We start from the raw sequence: 14,133 nt of genomic DNA, 5'->3' as shown, positions 1-14,133 counted from the left end.
CCTCGCGCGACATGACATTCGGCTCGGTCGAAACAGGGGCGATGTCCACCTCCGACTCAGACTCCATGCCATCCATAGGCTGGGCAACGTCCTCCCCACACACGCTTCTGGCCATGTCTTCACGGCGGACATCCATCTCCCACTGAGCAAGCTCTCCTCGATCGTTTGGGTGTCCTTCATGCTCAAGCCTTCAGCATACCCACTACAGATAGTAGCGAAGTCCAGGTTCGGATGATGCATCACCACCAAAGTCAACACCCCTAATGCTCTGTAGAATAGCCTGCTCGTGATAAGGTCCCAGACTGCACCTGGGACCTCCGCCAGCTAGACAACAGGCGTACTGGTACCTGGCATTGACCCAAAGACCTCCGAGATGACAAGCTGGGCAACGCTGTGGATCTGGTCAAGTTCCCCCTTGAGAGCACATCTGAAAGGTCCTTGTTTGGTTTTGGTAATTGAGTGACAACCTAGGTGGACTAATTGTGTTTATGTGAGATACATAGGTGATTAGTCCACAGGTACATGTGTGTGAGCAACATATGCCATGAAGGTGAAAATGGCTTAGAGATGTTGCAAAGCTCACACATGTGATGATGAAGGAGCTTATTGCACATGAGACATGACATTGAGTCATGTGATCAAGGTGGAGAAGATCAAGATAAAACTTGGCTTGATGGACCGGTTGCAAGTGTGAAGGGCAAGTCAGAGGCTTTGGAGTGATGGACCGCGTGGCGGTGAAGCTTGAGCAAGACTTGGCGCTGATGGATGAAGGCAACAGTGAAAAGCAAGTGATGTCAAGATCGATGAATCAATATGATCACATGATGATATGAAGTGGATCATATCATTGTTGATCATGTTGGTGCATGTGTTGCATCAACATTGGAGGAGATGGAATGGAATGCGCAAGGCAAAGGTATAACCTAGGGCATTTCATTTCACCGGTCATAGGTGTGTAGAGAAGTTGATGATCGGGTTTAGGATAGATGGTCGTACTATCAAGAGGGGCAAACTTGTTTGCATATCGGTCATCTAGCGCCACTCGAGTGATCTAACTTTGCATCGTCGCTAGGATTGAGTGGCGTGGCAAGTTGAGTGGCTAATCCTTTGAAAAATGATTGTGAAAATGCTAACACACATACACATGGTGGTGTACACTTGGTGGTGTTGGCACATTTACAAAGGCGAAGAAGATAGAGTTGATGTGGATCAACTCGGTGATGGAACGGAGGTGAGAAGGGTTCGGAACTCCACCGGCGGAGTGTCCGCCCGTAGAGTGCGGACAGTCCGACGATGCCACCGGTGCCCTATATAGAAAAGAGAGGTCCCACAGTGTGGACCGGACTCTGGTCATGCAGTGACCGGACGCTGGGTTGCAGCGTCCGGTCAGTAGTGGCAGTCAGCGGGCAGGCGTCAGTCTTCAACCGGACGCTGGCGCTGGAAGTGACCGGACGCTGATAGGGTGCGTCTGGTCAGGGCTGACGTATAATGACACTGGCAGAGCAGAAGCTGGAGAGGGACCGGACACTGGTGCTGTGTCCAATCATGACTGACCGGACGCATCCGGTCATGTCCGGTACCTTACTGGAAACGACCGGACGCTGGGGTTGCTACGTCCGGTCAGTTGAAGCTGCTGCGTCTGGTCGTCAGATGACCATTGAGATTGGATGAATAGCATTTGAAGGAGGGGGCACATGGTGAGTATCGTGTGATCGGACGCTGAGGTCCAGCATCCAGTCGATTGAACCGAAGCGTCTGGTCGACCTGACAGTTGCCCAGTGAAGGGGTAACGGCTAGTTTAGCCCTTGAGGGTATAAATAGAAGTGGCCTTCGGCCATGGCTGAGGTTGAGCACCTAAGGGGACTTAGCGTCCATGCTTGTGAGTGCTTGGGAGCCCTCCATCACACATATACTTGATAGTGATCATTCGATTGTGTGAGTGAGCGATTCCAGTGCGATTGCATCGTGAGGTTGCATCGAGTGGCACTAGGTGATCGAGTTGCAAGCCAGTGGTGCTTGTTACTCTTGGAGGTTGCCACCTCCTAGACAGCTTGGTGGTGGTCTCCGTCAAAGCCCGCAAGAAGCTTGTGCGGCGCTCCAGAGAAGTGCTTTGTGAGGGGCATTGTGCTCGCCCCGCGGGAGCCGCGAAGAGCAACTTTAGTAAAGCGTGTCATTGAGCTACCCTCACTTCCGGGGTAGGTTCTTGTGGTGCCCGATGTGCGGGCTTGGTGGGTGATGCCAATTAGCCGCCAAACCACCAAGTGAGTGGTCGACACAACAGGGACTAGCGTGTTGGCAAACACGTGAACCTCAGGAGAAAAATCATCGTGTCAACCTTGTTCTTCCCATTGGTTTGCATCCTCGTTACACAAGCTTGCAATTACTTTGTATACATTGTGCTTGTGTAGTTGCTCTTGTAATTAGTTTGCTTGTGTAGCATACTTATTACCTTCTTGCTTGTGTAGCATAGAAGTAGCTCCCTTGAGTGGCTAATTTGGTTTGTGTAACCTTGTTAGTCACATTGCTTAGTTTGTGTAGCTAAGTATTTGCGCTCTCTAATTTGGCATTGGTTGCCTTGTTATTGAGCATTGCTATTGAGCTTAGTTGGCTTTGTGCTTTTGCTTACTAGCATGTGTAGGAGCTCCCTCATTGCTTAAAGTACTAGTGGCATAGGTTTGTCTGACCTTGCTTCTAGAATTGGTTAGGTGAGCTCTAGCTAGCCCGGCACCTTTGTTGCATAATTAGTATCTTTGCAAGGCGCTAGTGAACACATATAAAGGGGTGTAGTCTTGGCTAGACTGATAGTTTTAATTCTGCACTTGTTTCGGTTAGCCGACGCGATTAATTTTAGAAAGGACTATTCACCTCCCCTCTAGTCCACCATCTCGACCCTACAACATCGCTCTTCTCGGGACTTGGCCAGCTCCTCTGCATTCTGAATAAAAGTTGCCTTGACCATCTCCAGGTCCTACTCCAGTGACTTCACCTTTCCACCCAGCTCTGAAAGAAGGGTGACAAGCTCTGAAACAGGCTGAAGAAAAAAAAGCAACACGACAAAAAAGAGAAAAGGTATGTACCAACGCGATAGTTCTCAAGGGTGGAGAATTCCTCTGCCTATCGGGCCACCTGCTCGTGTAGCCGGGCGCTCGCATCCTCCGTCCCCATCACCCGGCCCCAAAGTGCGAGCACTTCCCGGTCTACCTCCGACCAGGCCTTCCGCTCTGCCTCTAGGGCGTTCCGCTCTGACACCAAGGCACTCTGCTCCCACTCAAGGGTCTCCAGGGATTTGTCGAGCACCACCTCAGTGTCTACTAGGGATGTCCGCAACCCTACCTCGATCTCCGCCTTGCAGGCCTTCACAACCTTAAGCCTTCACTCGATGGTGGTCGCCCGCTCTGCTGCACGCTGCCCCTCCACCCACGTCACGGTCGCCTCAGCCGCTCAGTCCTGGGACTCGCAACGAGCGGACTCTAACTAATGCTCAAGCTCAGCCACCTGGACGTGCTCCATCTGGAGGAAGTAGGACTTATGGGACGACATCCCCTTCAGACTCTACGAAAACAAGCATGATAAGGCAACCAATAAAAGATTCAGAGGTCAAGGACAATTACGAGAAACTCACCACCACGGCAAGCTGTAGGTCGACCTTGACTAACTGTTGAGTAGACTTCACCCACTCCTAGGCGTCTCCAAGCTTCGTGGATAGGTTAGTTAGTTCGGACACCACGGCAAGCCCTTTCTCCCCAAGGATATCCTAGAGCTGACGCTCCTGCGAATCCCAAAGGACAACCCGCACCTTTACCGGGTCCTCAGGGCAGCGCCAATCCAAGTCACCCTCTGGTAGCCCACCAGAAGGCCACACCTTCGACTGAATCACCACCAGCTCCTGTGATGACGTCGGCAGTTCTACCACTACATCCGCCTCATCGCCCGACGGGATCTCCACCACCTCGGTTGTGTGGGCCACTGCCAGGCGTTCTGACTCCTTCCCAATCACATCTCCCCCCGGCACATTCAGCTCCGACCATGAGGGTGAACCGTGCAGCCCTCCGCCTGGTGAGGCAGTGATCCCGATCTCCCTCTTATCTTCCACCGTAGCCGATAGAGGAGGGGCCACAAGCGATACCTTCGACGTGGTCTCCGTTGTCGCCACCAGGTAGCCACCAAGACTGCCGCCACCACAGCCTCCATACTAGCGATCGACCTGGGGGGCACCACCCCCTGAAGGGAAGGCCACGCTACCACCACCCTGCTCTCCCCGTTGCTTGACGTGGTGCGCTACAAGGTGGGCCTCTAAGCCACCTCCATGGGAGTTGGGGCAACACTCAGACCCACCAGCACCTAGCTGCTATCAAAAAGTACATGTAAGTCACACTCCAAGAAGACTCAACAGCAAAAGATCAAAAAGAAACAAAGAAGGACGTACCGGGAGGTAAGCAGCACAACCCTGAAGGCAAGACCCGATGTCGACGGGCCTGCCAGGCAAGGACCACTCCTAGGCTATGACCTACGCCCCCTCGCTTCAGCCGTTGGCTGAGTCATCCCAACCAGCTCCTGCCCGGCCTGCGAGTCGCCGTGACCCTTGGCTTAGGACTTCCCAACCAAAGCAGCAGGCGGGGAATCCTCTAGCTATGAGTCGCGTGATGCACGGGTGCCAGTTTGCTCCTTAGACCACCCGGCTTGCTCGACCGTGTCCACGGCAGGCGAGGCATCCTCCGGCTGTGAGTCACACGCTGGCACTGGTCCCAGTGACACACGGGTGCTAGTTTGATCCTCGGACCGCCCGGCCTAATCGGCCGTGTTCGTAGTAGGCTAGGACAAGACCGGTGACACCACCAAGGGGCACAGTGATCGCGTCTGCTTTGCCTCCCATTCGTCGACGGCGTCCACGCTCGCCGCATGCTTCTTCGCCATGGGAACCACCACGCGCCACTCTGCCTCCTGCTCATCACCAGCGGACATCGCCGCAGGGTCACGACGCTCTGCCGAGGTCACAACAACCTCAGGACTTTCCTCCTCCTCGAAGAAAACCATGTCATCCACATCCATGGGATCCTCTAACGCGAGCTTCGACTTGATGTCGCTCCTATGTTCCTCGGCCTTCACGCACCGGGTGATCTCCTACTTCTTCTCTTGCTTCCTCCAAACCTCCCTGGTTCTCTTCTTCGTCCTGACATCTGTCGCCTCCTTCTAGCGGCCTATCGGGCTGCGCCCTTCGGTCCCTTGGGAAGGTGCAGTCGGGACTTGTAAACTCCAAGCCCCTATGTGATGGATGGCACGAAATCAAAAAATAGGAAAAGCAGAGGAATAAGCATGGGATATATATAAGGGAGCATACCAGTCTAGACACGATCGTGGAGTTGAAAGGTGCGGGCTTCCCTTCGACCCTCTCTTTGGGCTTCAGCTGCAACACCCAGCCAAGGCGACTCCAGACCTCGTCGTTCGGTAGATCCTCCGGCGACACATGGTCTAGGTCCGATAGGCCACTGTACATCCACATCGGCCGCGTCCTCTCCACCAACGGTGCAACCCGGTGGCAGTAGAGGGTGTGGAACACCTGCACCCCGTCCTTATGCTTCTCCTTATGGGCACAACCCAACGACCAACTGTCCTGCTTCTCCGGCCTCCCACCGGTGAACACCAGGAATGGTGCCTCCACTGGATTCTTGATGTAAAACCACTCCCCATGCCACCCCCAGTTGGAGTCACAGGGGATGTACGTGGGATACGAGCCTCCTGCGCTTGGTTTCCTCTACAGGGTGAAACCCCCCACCGGCGTGTGTCGACGAAATATGGTCAGCAGTCTACCTAGGGGTATGCCCAAGGTAGTAGATTATCGGCAGACAGATGCGCAAGCTACAAACAAGATGGTGACGCAAGACAGACACGAGGTTTTATCCAAGTTCGGCCATCGTGAAGGCGTAATACCTACGTCCTATGTCTGATTGTATTGTTGTATGTCAATGAGAGATGTTTTTGAGAGGGGTCCCCTACCCGCCTTATATAGTCTAGGAGGTAGGGTTACAGATTTGGAAACTAATCCTAACCAGTTACAATTGCCATAGATGGCCGGATAAGGATTCTTATTCTAACCGACCAGGATCTTGCTTGATCTCTAAATCTGCCTTGATTCATTGCGCGGGACTCCGAACAGATTGGCTGGGCCACGCGTAGTCTTCTAGTGGGCTAGACCCCCTGGTCTGGGCCGGCCCAAGCCTAGCCGTAAGGGTATAGGGGTTAATACCCCCATAGCTAGTCCCCGAGCACCATGTATTATGCTGCGACACACCGTTCGATCTCCTTCGGCTAATGCAATCCGTCTTCATGTCATCTCCAACTGGTTGAAACATTGACCAAACGAATGTGCCAATATTCTGGTTAGAACAGAGAGCAGTAGACCACGATTATAACCAAAGATTCCGATTGTCCGAAGAATGCATGGTGCTCTAAAGAAAAAAGAAAAAGATTTCTTTCCTGATCAAGTGTGCCCACTTGTATTTCTGAAAAGAAATGTAAGTAACCCTTGTACAGTACTAGTTATAGCCAACAGTCAGGGCGTAGTGGCAAAAAAAAGCACATTCACCGCAAGGTGAAGTGTGCCCACTTAGTCCCCGAGCCTGGTAGTAGGTGACATAGGCACGTGGTGCCAGGGTCTAAAAAGAATTCCCAGTTAAGTTGAGAATCCAATCATCGTACAGGCGATACGAGATGCACCGGCAGGTGCATCGTACTGATGTAGTCCCTGAGCTTGCTGGAAGGTGAGGTATGAGCCTTGTAGCAAGGTCTAAGTGAGAAAAAATAAATGCCTCTCAACTGTATGCGAGTACCGATCACATGTAGCCAAGGAGAGCGGTTGGGGCAGTCCCCGAGCAAAGCACAGGTAAACGACGAAACCCCGAGAATAACTGTAGTCAGTTTTGTCCCCGAGAACGAGGGCGATCGAGATCGTCCCGAGCACGAGAGTGGTCGGAACAGTCCCCGAGCACGATGGTGGTCTGGACAGTCCCCGGGCATGATGGTGGTCGCGATAGTCCCTGAGCACGATGGTGGTCTGGACAGTCCCCGAGCACGATGGTGGTCGCGAGCGCGAGAAGTGTGGCAAGAAACCATATGCCACTTGTGCTATTATTTTATGTATTTATTCATTTACTTGCTCTGTCAAGTCCAATTTGACACGTCTGGTCAAAAAAGTAGATGGGTATAGCACATCATACTTCCTTTTTGTCTTGTCAAATGAATAGTTGCGTGGCACCTGTATGTAGGTGCGTCAGCGTGGGCCCTCCCACACTGGCAATGAAGAGGCGCATATATTGGCATAGATCTCGAAGCTGTGAAAACAACCGTCTACGGCGCGTGCGCACGTCTCCCAAGAATCCCGAGCAGATGAAACGACATAACTCTTGGGTTAAATACAGTGTAGGATAGGTAAGTTACTTTTTACTGAACCCCATTGCCATTCGTAGCCATAGCTTTCTTCTTCCTCTCGCCAACCCTAATACATCCGAAATTGCCACCAATCACTCCTCCATTCCCTCGTTCACCAGCAAAGCCAGATTCATGGTGAAAAGTGATACGCAGAAGAAAGCAGGGGTCATGGCGAAGGAATGGTGGAAATTGAGAAGCAACGAGCAGACCATTGAAGATCTCGTCACCATGGGGGTACTCCACAATAAGGAGCTCGCAGGATGGCGTGCGCCGGAGGGCGAGGGGTACCCCGATCCACAACCAGGTGAGATCACGGTGTTCGAAGAATTCTTTAAACAAGGATTTGGGGTTCTGGTACATCATTTTCTTTAGGGGCTCTGTCTTTACTATGAGATTGGGATTTACAATCTGCATCCTAACTCGATCCTCCTTGTCACCACTCTCATACATCTTTGCGAAGCATATGGCGGCTTCCAGCCCCATTTTGATTTTTTCCACCATCTTTTCTATCTGTGGAAGAAAGGAAGCGGCGGTTCGAAGATAGCCGGGGGTGTGTACCTCAACCTCCATGACGGCATGAAAGCCCAGTACCTGCACTGCCCATGGAACACGTTGCTTGACGACTAATATAAGAAATATTTCTACATTCACGAACAACCGAACACGATCACACTATGCAACGTGGGGTACATTCCGGAGAAGAGGACAAGCTGGTTAGAGAAGCCCGAGTAGCTGGAATAGATTCTAGAAATATTTGGAATGATCCCATGGAAAAAACTGGATGGTCCGAGCATGGTCGGGAGCTTCATCAGCCGACGGATCCAGCCCTGCCAAAGGAGAGTACATCCTGGCTATGAATATCAAGGAAGTGCGGACCCGACGAGGACGAGGCAGGGGGCGCTTGACAAAATCAAAGTAAAAGCCAAATTATGCTAGATTGAGCGACATCGAGCATGCTTTCAAGCTTGCCCGACCTCCCCCAAAGGTAACTCGTCTTGCCCTGTACCCGTAGTTTTATATTGTGGTAGGAAAAAACGGAAACTGACTGTGTGCACTCATTTTTGTTACCCAGGTCAATGGTCAGGATAGAGCGACAGTGTTTGTGTCGCCACCGCCTGGAGTGGAGTGGCCACAAGGAGGTGGTCCCACCACCCAGACCAGCATCGATATCGAGGACGAGGACGTTGACTGGGCGGTGCTCGAAGCTAGAGAGGAAGTAGCAGCCAAAATCGTTGGTAAGTAGCCGGCTATCCCCAAACAGTTGAAGAAGAGATTAGCTACCACCCTGCTCACCGGGGGTGCGCTGAATATCAATGAGCCCGAGGAGAGACCGGCCAGCAAGCATCGACAGGCGATTTTTGCCTAGTCGGACGATGATGCAGAGGAGGGAGAGGATGTAGACACCTTTCGACTTGTCCCTCGAAAGAGGAGGAAACAACTAGAATTGATGGGGCAAGGTGTCTCATCCACGCCTATGGGACCCACATCGTCGACGTCGTTGAAGGATGCAGTCGGGTCGACCTCGGGAGTACCTAGGCAAGGAACGCGACCGGCGACGGAAGCGACAACTCGACCGAGCACACCACCAACCACTGCAGCGCGAAGGACAAGCGGTGGAGGAGTCGAGCACCAAGGCCCAGCGACAGTGCTGGATGTAGAGGGAGACCAAGAGTCACCCGCACAGCACGTGGAGCAAGTGCGGCCGAAGAGACGTGCCTTCGCCATATCATTTCGCGCTTCTAACATGTAAGTATTTGTAACCTTATTATAAGTTAGCAATTTCCATTGAATATGGTTGCCTTCTGAACTTTTCTTGGATGTACTAGTTCGGCGTCCACAGAAAGTCTGGCCCAGCTAGCCAGAAGTTGCATGGCTCCGCCAATAAGTTTAGAGCAAACTGCCCAGCAGCCGAACACCGAGGAAGCCATAGCAGAAGATCCGTCAGGGCCTCAGCAAGGGAGCAGTCAGACAACAGTCTCCGAGCAGGTGGTTGAGGGACCAACTAAGCTGGGCATGAGTGCTCCGAGCGCTAGACCTACTAAGGGCAACACCTCAGCGTCGAGGGTGATGGAGCAGACCAAGGAGCAACAACCGAAGGTGAGAGCATAGCCCATATTGACCGACGCTGAAACCCGTGGGATGGCTTTAGTGATCGCAGAAGCTGCTGACGCCGGACTAGCACCGAGACCCGAAGAAGAGCCCGAAGAGGACGAAGTGGAGGAGGTCCTGGGCCATCCGCAGGACAAGCAACAACATGTGTATGTGTCACGTTGGCGGAACGACCAATGGGTTGTCCATGAGGAAATCCCAGAGGTTGAAGAAACCAAGAAAGTTGAATGGGCGGCGAAACGGCTGCTGACGGAGGTGCAGGTAAGCTTCGCTTCACCCCCAGATCTTGCTGTCTAGTCGTAGATGTCTTACTTAGCTATTTGCACACAGGACTTAATGAAGACCGTAAGGTACCGCAAGAAATGCTTCAACCAGATCAAGGGGATCACTGGAAGCAACAAGGAGCTAACGGCAGAGGTGGAATGCTTGCGCCAGCAACTTGAAGCCGCCAATCATGAAAGACGATGCAAGAGTCCCAGAACTAGAACCTGGTCATCCAGCTCAGTAATAAAGAGCGGGAAAGAACAAGTAAGTAGCCATTTTATCACAACAACTATTGACAAGTGCTATTGCGTTGTTGGTAGTAACAGCTGTAGTACAGGCTTAGAAGCCGAAGTGGTCCATCTCCGAGAGGAGAAAAGTCGTGCGGTCATGGAGTGTGATCGCCTGAAAGAGGACAATAGAAAACTGGCACAAGACCAGTCGCAGCTCCGGGACCACACGACCAAGATGACAGAGGAGCTGAAAGGTAAGTTTTCCAAACCCCTTTGCTCATTTTTGCTGCCTACCATAGTTTGGCGTAATATAGCGTCTTAACAACATGTGCGGTTTGCAGTTATAAAAATCAATGCGAAGAAGCATCTGGAGGCCGTGATAAAAGACCATGACAGCTGGAAGGCACAATGCCAAGAGATCACCAAGGATCGTGACACCTGGAAAAACCAGTGCCAGGAGGTGGCAACGGGCATTTTGCTAGTCCTTAACCTCATCGATCCAGCGCTAGCAGAGGACGTGCCAAGGACGCCGCAGCTAGGATTGATCAAGAGATGCCAAAGGGCATGGGGATGGTTCTAGGAGTTCGTGAAGGAGGCAGGAGAGTACACAGGCGCACATGTGCTGAGCACGGTACGTGCTCACTACTCCCTGATCGATCTCAAGCGCCTCAAGGCTGGATACCCGAAGGAGGTAGACCCAGACAAGGCCGAGGAGCTACGGATGACCCAGCTAGACTTGTCGGCGAAAATAATTAGCGATATTAACCTATGTGGAGGTGCGACACCACCCGTACAGGGAACACCATCAACAAGTCAGCTGGGAGTGCCATCATTTTCAAGCCAACCGGTGAAGCCTGCGGTCTCGACCAGCCAGGCATCGGTGGGGCCATCTTCTTCAGCTCGATCAATGCTAGAGTCCTCAAGACCCTTGCACGATATCAGGCCCAGCGAGCAGCAGGTGCCACGTGCCCCGACCAGCCAATAATATAGGCTATAGCTGTAGAAGAAGATGTAGTTGTGTTATTGTAAACTTGGACCTTTTCAGGCAAGCTTGTAATAACGTAACTGTATATCAATATGAGCTTGTTTGTTTTGTAGAAAACGTGTTTAAGCTCAGGTATCGTGTTGGTGTAACTAAGTTAGAACGTGTTGGCGTTCTGTTTAGTTGTACCAGTTTAGTTGACACGTCATCCTGAAAGGTTTGTATGGCCCTGGTTTGTCTTGTGGTCAGAGTGTGAGGTGCGTAGCTTGTGCACACATAGAAGCACACAAGTCAAACCAGAGAGCACCTGTCGATCACCCATAGCATAGAGAGCGGATCCTATGCACGCGTTGGGAGGAGCCGGAGACAGGGTCTGCTCTGAAAACTCGAGAAGGAATGGTGGTCGATTTTAACCCGTAGAGTTAGAATAACAATAGGCTTCGAAATGACACATTAGAGTGGTCAGAGAAATCATAATAGCTTTATTGAATTAAATCAAAAGTACAAGAGGGGTATATATCTTAGTAGTTAAGCATAGAAACGCCTAAGCTTATCGATGTGCCATGAATTGGGTACGTCTGTACCATCTAGGTGAGCTAACCTGTAAGATGTTGGGCGTGTAACCTCCTTGATCATGAAGGGCCCTTCCCATGGGGTTGCGAGTTTGTGGACGCCAGCCTGATTCGTCTTCCACTTCAGGACCAGGTCCCCAACCACGAAGAACCGCTCCTTGATGTTCTTGTTGTAGTACCTGCGCAAAACAGCAAGGTATTTGGCTATACGTATGCAAGAATCAAGCCGCCTCTCTTCTGCACTATTCACTTCTAGCTCCTGTGTTTCATTGGCCTTGTCTTCATCGAAGTTCTCTACCCGTGCTGATCCAAAGGCTATATCTGCTAGGAGCACTGCCTCAGTGCCATAAACCATAAAGTATGGTGATACGCCGGTATTGCGACTGGGCTAGGTTCTGAGACCCTAGACCATGGCTGGTAACTCTTTGAGCCATCTTCCGGGAGCTTTGTCATTTTCTCTGTACATCCTCTTCTTAAGTGCGTCCAAGATCATACCATTTGCCCGCTCGACCTGTCCATTAGCTCTAGGGTGTGCCACCGAGACGTATTTTACTACTATGCTCCATTCATCGCAGAAGTCCCAAAAAGTGTTCCCGGTGAACTGAGTACCCAGATCAGTGATGATGCTGTTGGGTATGCCGAAGCGGTGGATGACCTAGTTGATGAACACGACAGCCTTTTTCTAAAGATGCCTTGACCAGGGGCATGTACTCTATCCACTTGGAAAATTTGTCGATCAGCACGAAGACGCATGTAAATTTCCCAAGGGCCGGTTTGAAAGGCCTGATCATATCTAGTCCCCAGCATGCAAAGGGCCAAGAGGCTGGTATTGTTTGAATCTCATGTGCTGGTATGTGGATTCTCTTGGCGAAGAACTGACAACCTTCACAATGGCGGACTAGCTTCTCTGCATCGGCTACGGCTGACAGCCAATAGAACCCTACTCAGAAAGCCTTGCCAACCAGCGTTCTCGAGGCCGCGTGGTTGTCGCAGGAGCTAGAGTGGATTTGGTCTAGGAGATGTTCACCATCCTCCTAGGTTATACACTTCATCAAGATTTCCTCCTTTGCGTTCTTGCGCCACAATTTGCCATCGACGAGTAGATACTGCTTACTGCGACGCATCAGGCGTTCGTTTTCTGTCCGATCGGTGTAACCGCTACCATCTGTCAGGTACTTGATAAAAGGTACCCTCTAGTCAGGCTCCTTAGTGGTCGGAGGTGGTTCGGTGGTGTTTGACACCGGAACCATAGCCACCAATAGCTGGTCTAGAGGCTTGTCGACCGTGGGATCTTCTTCTATGATGGAAGGCATGAGCAGGTCTTGAACAAATATGCCATGTGGGACTTTGGCTCGAGATGATCCTAAATTTGATAGCGCATCCGCTGCTTGGTTTTTGTCTCGGACCACATGTGTGTACTCGATGCCATAGAACTTACCTTCCATCTTTCTGATCGCTTTGCAGTATGTGTCCATCTTTTCGCTGGTCGTATCCTAGTCCTTGTTGAGTTGGTTGATGACCAGAGCTGAGTCTCCGTAGACATAGAGACGTTTGACACTGAGCTCGGCCACGATGCGTAGACCGTGTAGGCATGCTTCGTATTTGGCGGCGTTATTAGACGCCGGGAAATAAATCCTAAGGACATATTGGAGCTGCTCCTTGGATGGTGATACAAAAAGCACTCCTACCCCTACGCCGTCGATGTTGAGAGAGCCGTCGAAGTACATCTTCCAATACTCAGTAGGCCCCTGAGAGGCAGGTGTGCTCAAGTCTGTCCACTCGGTGATGAAATCGACAAGTGCCTGAGACTTGATTGTAGTACGGCTTGCAAATTCCAAGGAGAAAGGGCATAGCTCCATTGCCCATTTGACAATGCGCCCGTTCGCATCCTTGTTGTGAATGATGTCTCCCAGAGGGTACTCGGTTATGACCACCACATGATATCCGTCGGAGTAATGTTTCAACTTTCGAGATGTAATCAGTATGGCGTAGATCAGTTTCTGAATCTGTGGGTACCTGGTCTTGGATTTATTGAGCACCTCACTGACAAAATAAATTGGTCGCTGTACCTTGTAGGCGTGGTCGGGCTCATCGCGCTCGACCACCATGGCAGTGGAGACCACTCTATTAGTTGCCGCAATGTAAAGCAGGAGGGTTTCATCTTCTCTAGGAGCAGTGAGGACCGGAGGTGATGTAAGGAATTGCTTCAGCTATGTAAAGGCAGCGTCTGCTTCCTCCGACCACTCAAACTTCTTGGATGCTTTGAGTAGCTTGAAAAATGGTAGTCCTTTTTCGCCTAATATTGCGATTGAGGGCAGCCATGCATCCGGTAAGCTTCTGAACATCCTTCACCTTTTTGGGCGGCTTCATGTCCAAGACAACTTTTACCTTCTCTGGGTTAGGGCGTATGCCGTCGTGACTGACGACGTTGCCAAGCAGTATACCAGATGGAACACCAAAGATACACTTCTTTGGGTTTAATTTCCATTGGAATGTGTTAAGAGCTGCAAAGGTACGTTCGAGGTTGTCAACAAGGGTGTATGCTTCCTTA

Source organism: Miscanthus floridulus, chromosome 10 (genome assembly GCF_019320115.1).
Source record: "Miscanthus floridulus cultivar M001 chromosome 10, ASM1932011v1, whole genome shotgun sequence".
Classification (NCBI taxonomy): domain Eukaryota; kingdom Viridiplantae; phylum Streptophyta; class Magnoliopsida; order Poales; family Poaceae; genus Miscanthus; species Miscanthus floridulus.
Note: the sequence above shows the minus strand (reverse complement) of the source record.